The sequence below is a fragment of the Plectropomus leopardus genome, chromosome 3, assembly GCF_026936395.1.
Source record: "Plectropomus leopardus strain MGB_pleo_1.0 chromosome 3, ASM2693639v1, whole genome shotgun sequence".
NCBI lineage: Eukaryota > Metazoa > Chordata > Actinopteri > Perciformes > Serranidae > Plectropomus > Plectropomus leopardus.
This window is the reverse complement of record NC_142178.1, coordinates 26,402,509-26,417,164: the sequence shown is the minus strand read 5'-3', so window position 1 is coordinate 26,417,164 and position 14,656 is coordinate 26,402,509.

The following is a 14,656-nucleotide window of genomic DNA, read 5'->3' as shown; positions in this document are numbered from 1 at the left end:
CAGTTTGTTTACTTTTCCTTTCTGTGATCTTTGGTTTGTTACTCACGGTATGTTTTCTTTTGCAGCACACAAAAGAGTTTTAAATAGATAACATATTCTCCCAAAAAATCCACTTAATGTTAAATGACAGCAATGAATTTCATGTATTTTAGAAACTAACTCACAATGATGATATGTCATCAACTTTTAGCTGCCTATGACAGCTAAATAGCTTTAAATCTCTTCATGTCTTTCTGACTAACTTGTTTCAAGTGCACTTTGTCATCTACATGAGCAGCGCCCTCTTTAAAGTTTCATTTTTATGATCTCGTAGGCCCTGCCTGTTTGAACTTTTGTGACCTTCCAGTCGGTCAATCAGCTGCATATTGAATGAAACAGACCCTCTAGTGACCCCAATCAGACTCAGACGCACTCGCACACTGTATACAAAGAGCCGCAGCTGGCTCCCAGATGCAGCAGTGCACCGAAAAGTGGAACACACAGGGTTAAATTCAGACCCAGTAAAGTGGCTCTGTCAGAAATACCCTGGATACATCATCCTATCCAACTCCAAGATGTAATGAAGAGACCTGCCAACAGTAATTCTTTCTACCTTTTACCAGATCTTGTACAATCTCAAATGGTAATCAAGCCTGGTCATCAGTTGGACTTCAAAAGAAGAGCTGTTTTTATTTTTTAACACAGAAAATGATCAAATGAGTTTGCAGAGGTTTCCTCATGATTTTTGTCGTTCTTTAAACTGTCTGGAGGAGATCAGATGCTCTCTGGGTAATGCAGGTGTATGTTACTATGTGTATTCTTAACTTCTTGATGTTATCTCATTTATTGCATGCACAGTGTCTTTTTAGTTCTGGGTCCATTTTCTAGCTTGTTCGCCTGATGATCAGATCTCGATCTGAAAGTTTTTACCCGCCTGAGGGTGTTATTGCGGTGTGGCACCCTGCCAGAGGAAAAAAGTTGACCATACCAGAAGAGATTGTTGACTACTGTTTACATGACTTGTGCCTTCACTCAAAAAACAACTTTGATCACAGGTGATGGAACTGGAGATGTTTTTGCAATAGATTTTTTAACAGGATATTGAGTTTAATGCCAGACTCTGCAGTTTGCAACCGAAGTGCAACAGTGTTGTTAAATGTTACTTAGTTATTAGGATGTTACTAGCAGATATGACATGACTCTTGCTGGTGTCCCTTATTAGAAGAACTTCCAGTGACTTGACTTTGTTTTTAGAAACTGCTTCTGTTTATGTGTAAAAAAAACAAAGTAATACATTAGGCCCATACCACAATATACAATGACTCATCCTGTAAAACATTCATAACATGAATAAACAGCTAATGAATATTTAATCTTGTATTCAGTAGTTTTTAGTATACCCATAACACGCACCTGTTTATGGAAGGTTTAAAATGATTGTACATGTGTACAAACAGTTCATAAATGCTTTGTATTTGTTACAATTTGATAAACAGTTTAACTTTAATTATTAAAGATCTGTTGCATAAATGTTGACAGTCATAATTCCAATGAATTGCTAGAGTCTCTTAATCAGTGTAAGTAAAATATATCTTACTGGGCAGCTGTAAATTTCAGAAGTAATTAAAGTAGAGAGTAAACTGAATATCACCAGTGAAGCAGTTCTCCTCTACACATACACTCTTTAACATGCATGCAACGTCGCCAATGACGATATCACCGCTGTCTCATCCCATACCACCAAAAGGTTCTGCTCTGACATGGACTCCAGCCGCATTTATCTCCAATTTCCTTCCATCTGGTTTGAGTTCCACTCAAAGCCAGTCATGATAAAAACAGGCTTTACTCTGCAAAACTCAATACAGCGATACGGGGACATGGTTAAAATTCAAGGAAAACTTTGTCCCTCAGTGATAGCTCTGAGGTGTGTGTGCGGGGCAGAGTTGGTGTGCATCAGCAGTAATGATTTTGTGTGATCATCTGGAACTTCATGATAACAGTGTGGAAAGCTATTCCAAATATTGTTTCATGAGGTTCTTTTAGAAACTCATCTGGATTTTAAGAGGTTTTGACATATGGTTAACCTAATGTACTGTAAGGGGCAGTTTGATACGCTGCTCCCACAAAAAAGAAATTCAGCTACTGTCTGGGTATGTTAGATTGGACAGATAAAGATGTAATAAAAATGCATCAAAAATTTAATGTTTATTTGGTTCCCATCTGGTGAGTGAATCCTACACAGACAAAAGGACATTTATCTTTATCTTCATCACATAAGATATTGTTTTAGCTGCATGGAAATATGCATTTATTAAGTTTTACCATTTACTGATTTACATAATATGACAATGTATGAGGTTAAATTGAGGTACAGGTTAAAATGTATTAACCTGGAAATATCATTGGCTCATGTTGAAATCAACAGACAGCCCGGAGCACAGTGGAACAGACAAATACATGTATACCAAACACTGTCCTTTGATGTTTACATACAGTACATGATGGTAGCCAGAGAATATCATCAGTCATGCCACCATCATATATGTTGCACTTTATAATCGCACATGCCTTTGATATGGGATTCAGGAGACTCTCATTACTAAAAGATTACCAGAGCCTGATAAATCCCTCTGCTTTATGATTCTCTTGTCAACGCACCATGTCAGTTTGAGGCTAGACAGCCTCGGGAACATTTCTTCAGGAGCCAGAGGCTCGATATAAAGAGATCCTACAGACAGAGAGAGATCATGCATCAAATGATGATTCGGGAGCACATCAAAGGAGAAGCATCTGTTTCATAACCTTGGAGGGGTCTGGAGAGAAAAATGTCAGGCTCTTATTTAACAGACACACTGTCAGGCACAAAAGGTGGGCTGTAAGTATCCTCCGCAGCTTGCATGACCCTCATCAGTGAGGGTCCCACCTACAGTACAGGCAACATCTGAGAAAGAGGAAACAGTATATCTGTACCTGTCAACAGCACAGTGGATAGATATGTACACTGTCAACAGATATAAATTGCAGAGGGCTTGAGTGGGCATGAAATGATGCTTTTTTTTAAATGTTGTTGTTTTACCATGAGGAAGTAATAAGTAAATGCTAAAAGAACAATGGACTTAGTGGGAAATTTGGTGCCAGAGGAGCCAGAACTGAATTGATGTGAACAAGTTGTATATCTGAAATATTACTGAGGCACCATTTAAACGTGGCTTAAGTATTTATCTAGCTGGAGGCATGTAAATGGAAAACAGAAGGGGATCTAATCAACATTGAGGAACACTGCAAGTAGGCTAATCTGTGTTGAAAAAGAAGAGTTTCCTATTAACCCATGTACTGGGTTTATTATTTTAATCTGCTAAGTAACTATAATACATGAAGTGGAGTACAATATTTACCTCAAAAATGTAGTGGAGTTTAAATATAGAGTCGTACAGAAGCTAAAAATGTCAGTATAGTACAAATATCTTAAAACTGAACTTAAGTAAACTTGAGCAAATGTACTCCGTTACTTTTCAAACTGACAAAGGTCTATATAATCTAAAGCTTTAAGAAAATTTTAAAAGAGCTGTTGTAAGTTTTTTGACAGCTGACAGTGGTTCATTATTTATTTTTAATGTAGTGCAAAGATGCAAAAAAGAAAATGCAAAAGTTGAAAAAATGTGACAAATATGACAAAAAAAGTGAATGTTTTGGTCGCAGGATCATCGTCAGCCCAACTAACCAAGACTTAAATACCAGTAAGCTATCAGACAAACAGCAACCTGGCCAATCAGGAGAAAGGGTGTGAGAGGTAGAAATAATGTTTATTTATTTATTTTTGGGGGCTTTTTTGCCTTTTAATGGATAGGAAAGGTTTAGTGTGAAAGAGGGAGAGAGAGGGGGCAACATGCAGCAAAGGCCTGAGGCCGGAATCGTACCCTCAGTCACTGCGTCGAGGATACAGCCTCTGTACATGGGGTGCCTGCTCTAGCCACTGAGCCACCAGAAGCCCTGGCAGAAGTTATTTTTTATGAAATCATCAGATAGTCACATAGATGACTGTGCATGGACAGCAAAACGAATACATACATAATCCAAGTAGAATGCATCTGTTCCCATGTATTTATCTCTATATGAACACATCTATATAAGTAATAAAAAACGTTGTACATTTCCTTCAGATTTCCCTAATTTCTGTCAAAGTATTTTTTTTTGCAAATGAAGAACACCCTCTTTTTTCTCAGAGTCAAACTTTATTTTCATATCACTAAATCAAAACAAGCTTTCTGTAAACATGTTATTACAATGTGCAGAGCATCCATGTGACAGGGCAGCTTGGACAAACATTAGCAGACAGTCACAGCCTGCTTCATGGTTCAGTAATGGCAGATTCACTTTAAAGCTTTTGTAATGATACAGCAATCAATTAACTTTGCATCAGGGTCACTGTTATGGGCACTTATTTTTATATCTGTGTATTCAGACTTTTCAATCTGTGTCCTAAATTCTGAGGCAATTCAAGGTTTTGTCTCTTGACTGTGTCACAGACTGTCATCTCAGCTACTCTGGTTTCTATCTTTGGGACCGTGTTTAACTTTTAACAAACATTGGATCTGACTTGGAGTAACTTTCCATTTTAGGTGGCTTTTTGGATATATGTTTAACTGACTAATCTCTGAAAGGCCTTTTTTATTTAGTTAATCATGCCAATTGCGTTTTGGAATTCAGTGGTTTATTGAACCTGGAAAGTTTATAGCAGTCAGCATGTTTCTACAGTCTTTTTCTTTTCCAACGAATGTTCTGCAATATGTGTGTTCACAGGTGCAATTTACTGGAAGGAGAGCACAGCTGGCATAAAACACTGCACTCAGCAGATCACATTGTAGACAGCTGTTTGATTGCAGCAGAGTATTTCCTGAATCAAGACTGCAAAGTCCTCTCATGTTGCTGGAGTATGTAACCCTGACACTGCCAGAAGTACAAGGTAGCAGAGCAGAGATATAACAGATTTGTGAATCCAATGCATGGAGGAAGGAGATGCGCTGTATGAGAAATGCTGTGAGCCTGTAATGTCTAAAAGTAAATGAAATTTGGGAAAAACACTGCATGAATCCACTACAGACACACTAAAATAAAAGGAGGAAAAAATGCTGCTGAGGATCACATTATCATTACTTAGTGACAGCATTAAAAGTTGCATTGATATTGACAAAAAATGCCTTACTGAGTATAAATGTATAGTAGAGTCAATGTTTTGTTAACTTTATTGAATAACAAATAATATAACAAAATTATTAGCACGTTGTTGTGCAGATTACTGAAGTACATTTAACAGTACAATTATAGGACATTTTACCTCAAAAGATGTGTTTTATCTGTTGTTTCTATCCCCCAAAATCATAGTCAATGTAGTTTTGTGGGATTTCTGGAAAACCTGTGCAAGTCACAGTTTCCAACACAGTCACACAGAAAAATGTGAAATTAACATAACTTCTTAACACATTACATGGTAGTGGGCATGAAATGTGTTAAAATCACGTGCTGGCAACAAGACAACAATTTCAAAGCAAAGACTAAACAGAAAGAAAAAACGATTTATAAAACAACAAACAAACAAACAACGAATAATTGGTTAAGTTGAGGAAAGACCTTGATTTCAGTTAAAACAGAATACAAAGTATGAGTGATACAAACTCGCGTAGCTATGTAAGGTCGCTAAGGCAATGCTGAGTTTTGGTTTCACACAGGACACAAACAACTGTCTCCTTGTTGAAAGCCTATGTTTGTTTGACCCAACCCAGCACAACCCCACCTGCCCTGAGTGGGCTTTTCTCACTCTATAAACTTAATTTGTGTCTTCACCATGATGAATGATTCTCATTGACTTTGTATCGGTATTGTTATCATGCTGCCATCATGTAATTTTAACACATTTCATGCCCACCACCACCAAATGCGATGTTAAGACTTTGTGTCAATATCATGTGTTTCTATGAGATGAGCCATTTATTATCATAATCATTGTAATTATCATATGGATAACAAGGAACCTCAACAGTCACAGAGGTGTCCTACAGGGTCTCATTGTCCCCTACATATGACGGCACCCATGTGTATGTTGTGGTCAACAAACACACAGTTAACATGATGCAGTGATGGACATTTCACAAGTTGAGCCTCAGTCATGTGAAAAAAAATCTGGTGGAAATTTAATGTCCCTTCAAAACCTCTTCGCATCAATCTGACAGTAGGACTCAGGCTATCCTGCTCTGTGTTTCAGCTTACAGTGAAGCTTTGCCTGACAGGAAAAGAGTGTGGGTGAGCTGTTGTTTTACAGTTTCATCCTGTGCATCAAAACAGTCTCTTCACATAGCACATGGACAAATATTTTCCACACAATAAAAAAAGTTTAATTATAATGTTGAGATCATTACTTTTGTCTGATTCATGTGGGCGACAGCAAACTTAAAATAACCGCCCGAATTTGGGAGGCAACAGATAAAATTTAAAGTGTAGTTGTTTGTCCTGTTGAAAACAAGTGAGATGAGAGTGAGCTGCTGAGCAGATGAACTACAATATACAATGTTATTCAGATGTACTTCACTATAGCTGAAGGGACTATTGCATGGCGGCATCTGGAAGTCGGCGCATGTTTTCCTGAAAAGCTACAGGGAGGTCTGCACCTCCTACCCAGCAGGGCTGTGGGAGACTACCTTAACTTCTTCAGGAGCTCATATCAAAATGATTCTGAACAATTAAATAACTGAGTTTGTGGCTGAGTAAAATGAACCTGTAAAGTAAAAGGAGAAACTAATAAAGAATTTGATCCAAAAAGATATTAGAGTAAGAATAATAAATGGCTTGAACATAGTTCAAGGCAGAGGGGCATGAGGAGGTCAGACCATTGGGGAAATAAAAATTGAATCAGTTGTGGAAGAGATATGCAGAATTTTTTAACTTAAAGCAACAATATTACAGTGAAATAAAACAATGTTTTACAATTAAAAACTGTACCAAAATAAAAGTACACAAGTATTAGCATTACAATAGGATTAAAGTGCCAAACTGCAGAAAGGGAGGGGCTGCAGGAGGAGGGTGTATTTTCAGATTCTACAGGTTAGTTCTCGTTTTTTAGATTTCTGCATACCCCAGCTTTAGTATAACATTTTAACTTGTATACCCTGTAATAAGCCATTTATTTTTGCTAAATTTTATTAACCTACATTACATGAATCAGCACTTAATAAATTTGATCTGGCAGAACATAAATTGAAGCATCACCCTGTGCTGAGTCAGCTGACAGCTGTCCTGCCACACCCATCCAGTTAAAGGCCCACACACTGTCACTCACTCGATTGATGTTTGCTTGTTGCTGTTGGCAGGAGCCTCCCTCACCACAGCCTCCACCTGCTTTTGTTTTTCTCGGTTGCATAAACCTTAGACTGTGTTTATGTCTAGATTTACATGCTCCCTGTTTGTTGTTGATGTTGTTGTTATGTATTCCATGTTTTTATGTCACGAAAGGGAGCATACGGCCAAATCAAAACATACTGCCATCTCTATTTTGGAAATATATTCGTCACTTCCCACCAATTTGTAATTTTTTTTTTTTTTTGTCCCATTTTTTCTTCTTGGCTACAGAAATACTTTGCCCTTTACATTCGTATCATGTTTTTTCATGACATAAACATAGACAACCTGGTAAAAAATATTTCTCCATCACCAGCTCATCAAGTACATTATTAAATACTGTGGCTTCTTTAAAGTCAACTGTCTGCTGCACTCTAATATTTTTACTTTTTATCATATTTATTGCTGTCTGCCATTGGTTAAGCTTTAGTGTAACAACTCAAAGTTGCTGACACCTGTCATAGACTTACATTGTGAAAGAGAGCACGAAGCAAGCAAAATGACTTTTGAAAGATATGATCTTTTCAGTCTGATAACATTTTGAAATCCAGAGGAACTGCAAATGAAATTATTTTATCCACATTCAAGTTAGCAGAGTGCTAACCCAGAGGTTAGCTGCTAGGCTGTCCTCTTGGGTGCACTTGCTTTAGGGGCCCAATGATGCAGAAGACGCAGATTTTTTAATAAACAGGGTCCTACCTCCAACACTGTATCCAGTTCCCTTTATACATCAATGATTCGACCCCAATCTTAATCTCACTCACTCATACGTCTCCTGTATGTGTTAGTTTATATATGTGATGTTCCGTTCTTGTCAACTCTCTACTTTTGACTCTATAATACAAGATTAAAATGCTGGGTTATTCTATATGAATATAGGTCAACAAGTTGCTCAGTATTTATAAAATAATAAAATACTTCTAAAAGTGTTTTGCCTAGATTAGGAAGTATGTGATTTGCAATTTTAAAAGTAATACAACAAACACAGAACTGAAAAGAATTTGTCATAGCACAGATCAGTACCACAGTACCTCATATTTTCTATACTATAAACACTAAATGGCAGCTGGTTTGATATAACCCAGCATCCATATTCTGTTAACTCCTATCATATTCTGTGAATGATAAATCACATGCTCCAGTTCACTCTGAGTTCACAAGGTCGACTTATACATGAAGACATAATGAGTACCTGTGATTGACTTACAGCTGCTTTTGCCTGCTCAAAAAAAAGAAAACTGTGATGTGTTTTCAGCGTCTTCCTGGCACAGCTCACTCAGGCAGTCTCAAGTTCCCCCATATCATCAGATGTACTGCTACCCGATGCCACGATTGTATTTGTCTTGGACATTGTTCTAGCTTTGATCATGAATTGCAGTAATTACTCGGGGCCTTATCCTTCCCTCTGGAAACAATGCATGGAACAGGAGAAGCCAGTGCGTACCTAAGAACTGACACAGAGGCGTACAGTGTGTGGGAGCACCGCTGAGAGGATAAATAGCCTGATTAAATGCAGCCTTTATGTTTTTCATCCACAATGCACTTCACAGCTCAGCTACCAGTGTGCAGCCACTTAGCAGCAGATCACGTAAGTCCGGATGTGCTAACGAAACAGGGTGTTCTGTAATTGAACCAGATCTCTTTCTGCCTCCTCCCCTGCCTTCCCTCTCCTTTTATCCGTACGTCTCTGAGCACAAATAAATAAATGAGCAGAACCTGAGACGAGACTACAGGGAATTGTTCATTATGGACTCTGGAAAACAGCAGCAATCAGGACTAACAACAACCTCTGTGACTCATTTTGGTCCTTGAATAGTACAGGGGCCACACAATTAACCCCCCACTTGCCACATTGCCTTTCATCTGCTTCACACAAAAATTGTGTCTTTTGTAGCCTCCCCTCAACAGGAAACAAACATGTTTGAATACCAAGTGCTGCGTGCATACCATGATAACATTTTGTAATTAGAATTCCTGTCATACTGCACTGTAACTTCCTGGAATATCATGAACCTCTGTCTCTGGGAATTAAACACCAGGCCGCGGTGGAACCTCAGTGTGGTTATCCAAAAATATGGTGACAGAAATTCCAAAAATCCTCTATTTATAACCATAAAACCTTTAATGATGTGAGATCTAACTTCCTGTGGTATTAGGACACTTTTTTTTGAGCCAAAGAGGTTGTGACAGAGCTGATGATCTTAAATGGTTCCTGTTTTACATTTGAAAAAGAGACTTACTGGAGCTGAACTACATCAGGGTATAAATGGTATATTATTGACTGTAATGTTTAAAATAAGATTTCAGCAAGTGCTTCAAAACAGCGTTATTAAAGAGTAAAAAAGTCTGTGTTGGTAGTAGGTAGAAATGATTGAATGGGTCAAACCACAGTCGTCCCCGAACCTTAATCAAATATTATTGATGACAACAAGTCCTTCATGTAGAAGTCAACCCACAGGGTCATAGAGGCAATCGAAAAAGTCTAGGAAAGTCTCTGTTTTTAAGCTATGTTACAACCTGTTCACCCATTGGCCTTTAAAAACAATTCATACTGATGAAAAGTTACCTACAGAACCTTTGATTATTAATTTAAGTCCAATGTTTCAGTTAATTTGATAAATTACCAGTCTGGTTATATAAACAACACAAGCTTGTACAATCTGTTTCATTGTTTTTTCATAAGATTTGTGAACTGTTGAAAGGGATCTATTGTCTTTGTGTATTTTTTCTGGTTGTTGTTCAGCCTGAGGGTAGATCAGCTGCTCAGTCAGGGATAGTAAAAACAGGTTTGCGTCATTATGTCCTCAAAGCAGAGAGTAGGGAGGACACTGTTAAAATGTGAGAAGAAAGGAAAAAGAGCTTTGCAGTATATGACATTCTATTACATTTGGTATATTTATCAGTGTGAATTGCTTTCCACAGATAAACTGTGATGTCAGCAACAACTCAGAAGTCTTACATTAATGTTTTGGTAATTACTTTGTTTGATTTTGATGCTTGCTGTCTGTTGAGCTCATCTGGGCAGGTGAGAGGTTCCAGTTAGGTGAAGCTGAGAAGATAAAATGGCATTCACTGGACTAATGGGGGAAGGGAGGAAGCAGCAGCTTGCTGTAAGGCCACAGCTTTCAGTAGTTTGTTTGTTCTTCTATACTAAAGCTTGACTTTGTGTCATTTATTTTATTCCTGCCTATCAACCTGCTTCTTCAGCATCCTTTTTAAAGTTTTCTGGTGCCAAGCAATATTATCTGCCCTTTTATATTCACACACATTTTCATTCAGTTACTCGAAAGCCGCAAGCTGAGACATACACTGATCTAATGTCAAAAATATGACTGGAATTTAACCATCTTTCTTGGGATTCAGGCCAAAATTCTATGATAGTGATCGAGGGAATGTCATACTTACAGGAATTTAAAAACCAAATTCCAAGTGCATTAGTTTGAGATAAAATGTTCAATGTGTATTCAGGACAGAACACTGCTTTTTGGGGCTATTAGAGTATCTAATAAAGTTTACTGGAACTCTAAACCCTGATGAAAAGCAGCCTTTCGAAATAAAACAACTGTTAATAGAGCAAATCTTTGCCAGTGCCTTTAAAGGAACTTATCTTGACCAAAAATGTGATTTCAGAATCAGCTCCAGCTTTGCAGTGAATTGTGCAACACTTGGGCTTTGCGTATTTCCACAACATTTCTAACAGGAAAACCTCCTCGGTAAGCAGTGAGGGAAATATGCACCCACCAACAGTATCATATGTGTATCCCGGGGGAGGTCATTACTCTATGATGTGGTATGTTCAGATGCCAACATGTAATAATCCACCTCAAGACGGTTTGTTCACTGTCTTTTGCAAGTCAATACTGCTGTTTTACATAAATACTCTTGACATTTCCAGAGCCAAGATTTAATATTATTCATACAGATCAATTCTCCCTTGGTCTGTTACCACATGAGTACCAAAGAGGAAAAAATCATGTTCTCATTTTAGTGAGGACATGATTTCTTGACCATACTAGGTATAAAAGTTACACCCAGGTGCAACACATACAAACATCAAATCTAACTGGTGAACTGATCATAAGTCAGATCATAAGTTGGTCGTAACTCTTAGCTCTATGTCGGACTTTACACCCAGGCATACATCCAGGTGATGCACTTGGCTCTGATGATCATACTACCTGAATATATTGTTATCACAAAAATCATTGCATCTATGCCAGCAGATCGCAACCTGAATTTTTTTTCACTCACAAAAATGATGATATCACTGAAATCACCTGCCAGACACCTCTCGATCAGCTCTGTAAAATGTATGCTAATTTATGCTCTTTGCTTCTTTTTCACCAATATCAGCTGCACTTTTTGTGATAAAATATTAGACAACAATGACAACATATGACTTTAAGTCACTGTGAGTCACATTCTCACTGTGAATGTGTATCCTTGACCCCTGGTGGTGAGGGTAAGCGGACACCTCCTTTTCACCCTTAACTTTAACACTGGGGCACCCCAGGGCTGTGTTTTGGGTTCCCTACTGTACTCCCTGTACACACATGACTGTGCAACCACTTTAAAGTCTAACACCATCATCAAGTTTGCTGACAACCCAGCTGTTGTGGTTCCTGATCACAGATAACAATGAAAAGGCCTACCTGAGGGAAGCGGGAACCTGAGCTGCTGATTTTGGGGCAACAACCTACTTCTGAATGTCAGCAAAACTAATGAGATGATAGTTGGAAGAAGCAGTAAAAGAACAACGACCCCCTTTATATAGGGTCCACAGTGGGTAGGGTGAATCTTAGTGTCGATATCTCTGCGGACCTGACTTGCAAATGATCTGGAAATGACCTTGTTGCTGATGTCATTCCTTCTGATGTCAAGACCTTGATGGCATGGGCACTTCCACTGAGCTGATGTGAAACCATGGTAGATGATTTATTAAATAAATGAATAATTATTTTGGTGGTGAGAAAGGCAAGGAAGGCATTATTTCATCTTAGAAACCTGAGAAAATCCCAGGTATTCCCTTCCCTTACATAGTGAGGAATTTCTACTTCAGGGAACATTACAGCCCAGTAAGGAAACAGCTCTGAACAGGGCCAGGATGTTTAAAACAGGTGTTGCAAATATAGGACCAGAAGAATCATTAAAGATCCCAACTGCCTGGATAACTGGCTTTCTCCCTGTTGGCGGCCAGAAAGAAGGTACTGGTTACACCAGGCCAGCACTAAGAGGCTCAGGAAAAGCTTATACTCTCAGGTCACAAGGACCCTAAATGAGGACAAATGAACACATTAAAACACAAAATACTTAAACGTTTCACTATATGCAAACACATTAAACTCCCTGGATGAAATGAATCCTAACTCCAAACAGTTGCGTTTTTCCAATTTTATCTGTGGCTTCTAAAAATCAAACAAACTCTGTTGTAATGAAATTCCTCCAAAGTAATTTAGCTGAACATCAAGGTGAAGTTATATTATTTTGTTTATTATTCCCCATAAAGGGGAGCATTTATCCAGCTCTGTGTGGTTGAAGTTTTTTTTGCCTGAAGCTCAGATCGCTCCAGTCATCATTTGTGTCACAGCCTGAACCTCAAAATATAATATTAGCCTGCAGTAGCCTGAGGATAAGGACCTCCAGTATGTGAACACCCTCTGTGCTGGTTTCCATACCTTAAGTTCATATAAGTGGTAATATCATACAGAGTGTCAACAGATGTTTAGAGTTTGTGAACCCAGTTTGTTAACTAACCTACTGTTAGGACCCATTCAAAATGCTTCTTGTTTTGCCTTCACCATCTTATCTGAACTTAAATTTGGCCTGTTTTCTGGCACAATTCTGACCAAAGCAGTGTTCAGTCTTGTCTCAGATTTAATCCTAAGCCTCGTGATATTGTATCTGGGTAATCAAGAGGGTTTAACGGTAATAGATAATGTTCATAAAGTCACTGCATGAGTCATGCATGAGAACAAAAGAATGAACAGCAGACGTCATACAGCCCATTCAAGTATTATGTTTTACCTTATCAAAAACAAAAAAGGTTTATATAAAACATTGAAATAGGACACAAAGGTTAGCATGAATGTACATTCTTCACCCTCTATTCTTCTCCTAAATCATCTGAGCCATTGAAACCAATGGATATTCTCTGGGCAGAGGGCCCTGGCATCATTAAAACCTTTTGCATTGTAGTCTATCTTAACGCAGAAGGGGCTACTGGTTTGTTTTAGGCAACACAACTATTTGGTCATGGTTAAGAAAAAAATGTGGTGTGGGGATAAAAAACACCTAGTGTTGAGTGGCATGAACGCCACAACTGATGTTGTGGTTTGTGGGTCCCAAACATAGTTCTCCTGGGCCAAAGTCTGGTGTTTGTTGGATCCATCCTGCTCCCCTCCGTCCACCCTTAGTGGTCTTTCACACTATAGGTCAGTTGTTCTGAGTGTCTAATGATACAGTTTTCAGTCTTTATAATAATCTACTGCTGGCTGCAGCTTTAAATTCAATGACCAGAGGTAAGTTGTTACCAATTTTCCCCCTAGCTCTCAGTGAGCAAGCAAATGAACATGTATCCTGTACGTGTAAAAGTATCTCTTTCAGGGTGAGCCTGTTTGTTTCTGATAAATATGTTATTTATGTTTGTGGTAAATATTATGCTATGCCAACTGAGTGAGGTCCGTTTGTTGAGTTGTGGTGGAAAGCTCTGGAAACATTGGCTCCCTGTTTGTTTTAAAATTTATTTAAAGATCTCATTGATTACTTTTCAGGCTCTACTGGCTCCAGATTATATTTTAGAAATGTTAATCCCTTGTAAACTTTTGTATATTTTAAGATCATGAGGCAGAGGTGTTTTGTCTGTTCCAGAGGCGAAGCTGAAAACTAAAGGGGACCAAGCCTTTGCAGTAAGGGCCACAAGGCTCTGAGGAAATAATGCTATCTGAGTCAGTGTCTTATTTTAAGAATCTTCTAGAAAAGTTACTGAAAAACATGTAATAATTTCACCTGAACTCTTTCCTTTGATTTCCTGTGATTTCTTTTTTAATATTTTCTTTCCTTTTTCCCTATTTTATCATTTATTTTGGTCTTTTATTTCATTGTTCTCTCTGGAAGCACTTTGGTTTGGTAAGTGCTCTACAAATAAAGTTAATCATTATTATTGTTGTTATTGTTAACAGCTAGTACTCAGACCTTTAGTTAATTTTTTTTCTTTTGTAAAATAACAATTTGTATTATAGAGACTGTAGCTCAACTAATTTTTCTACTTTCACTACAAATAAACTATCAA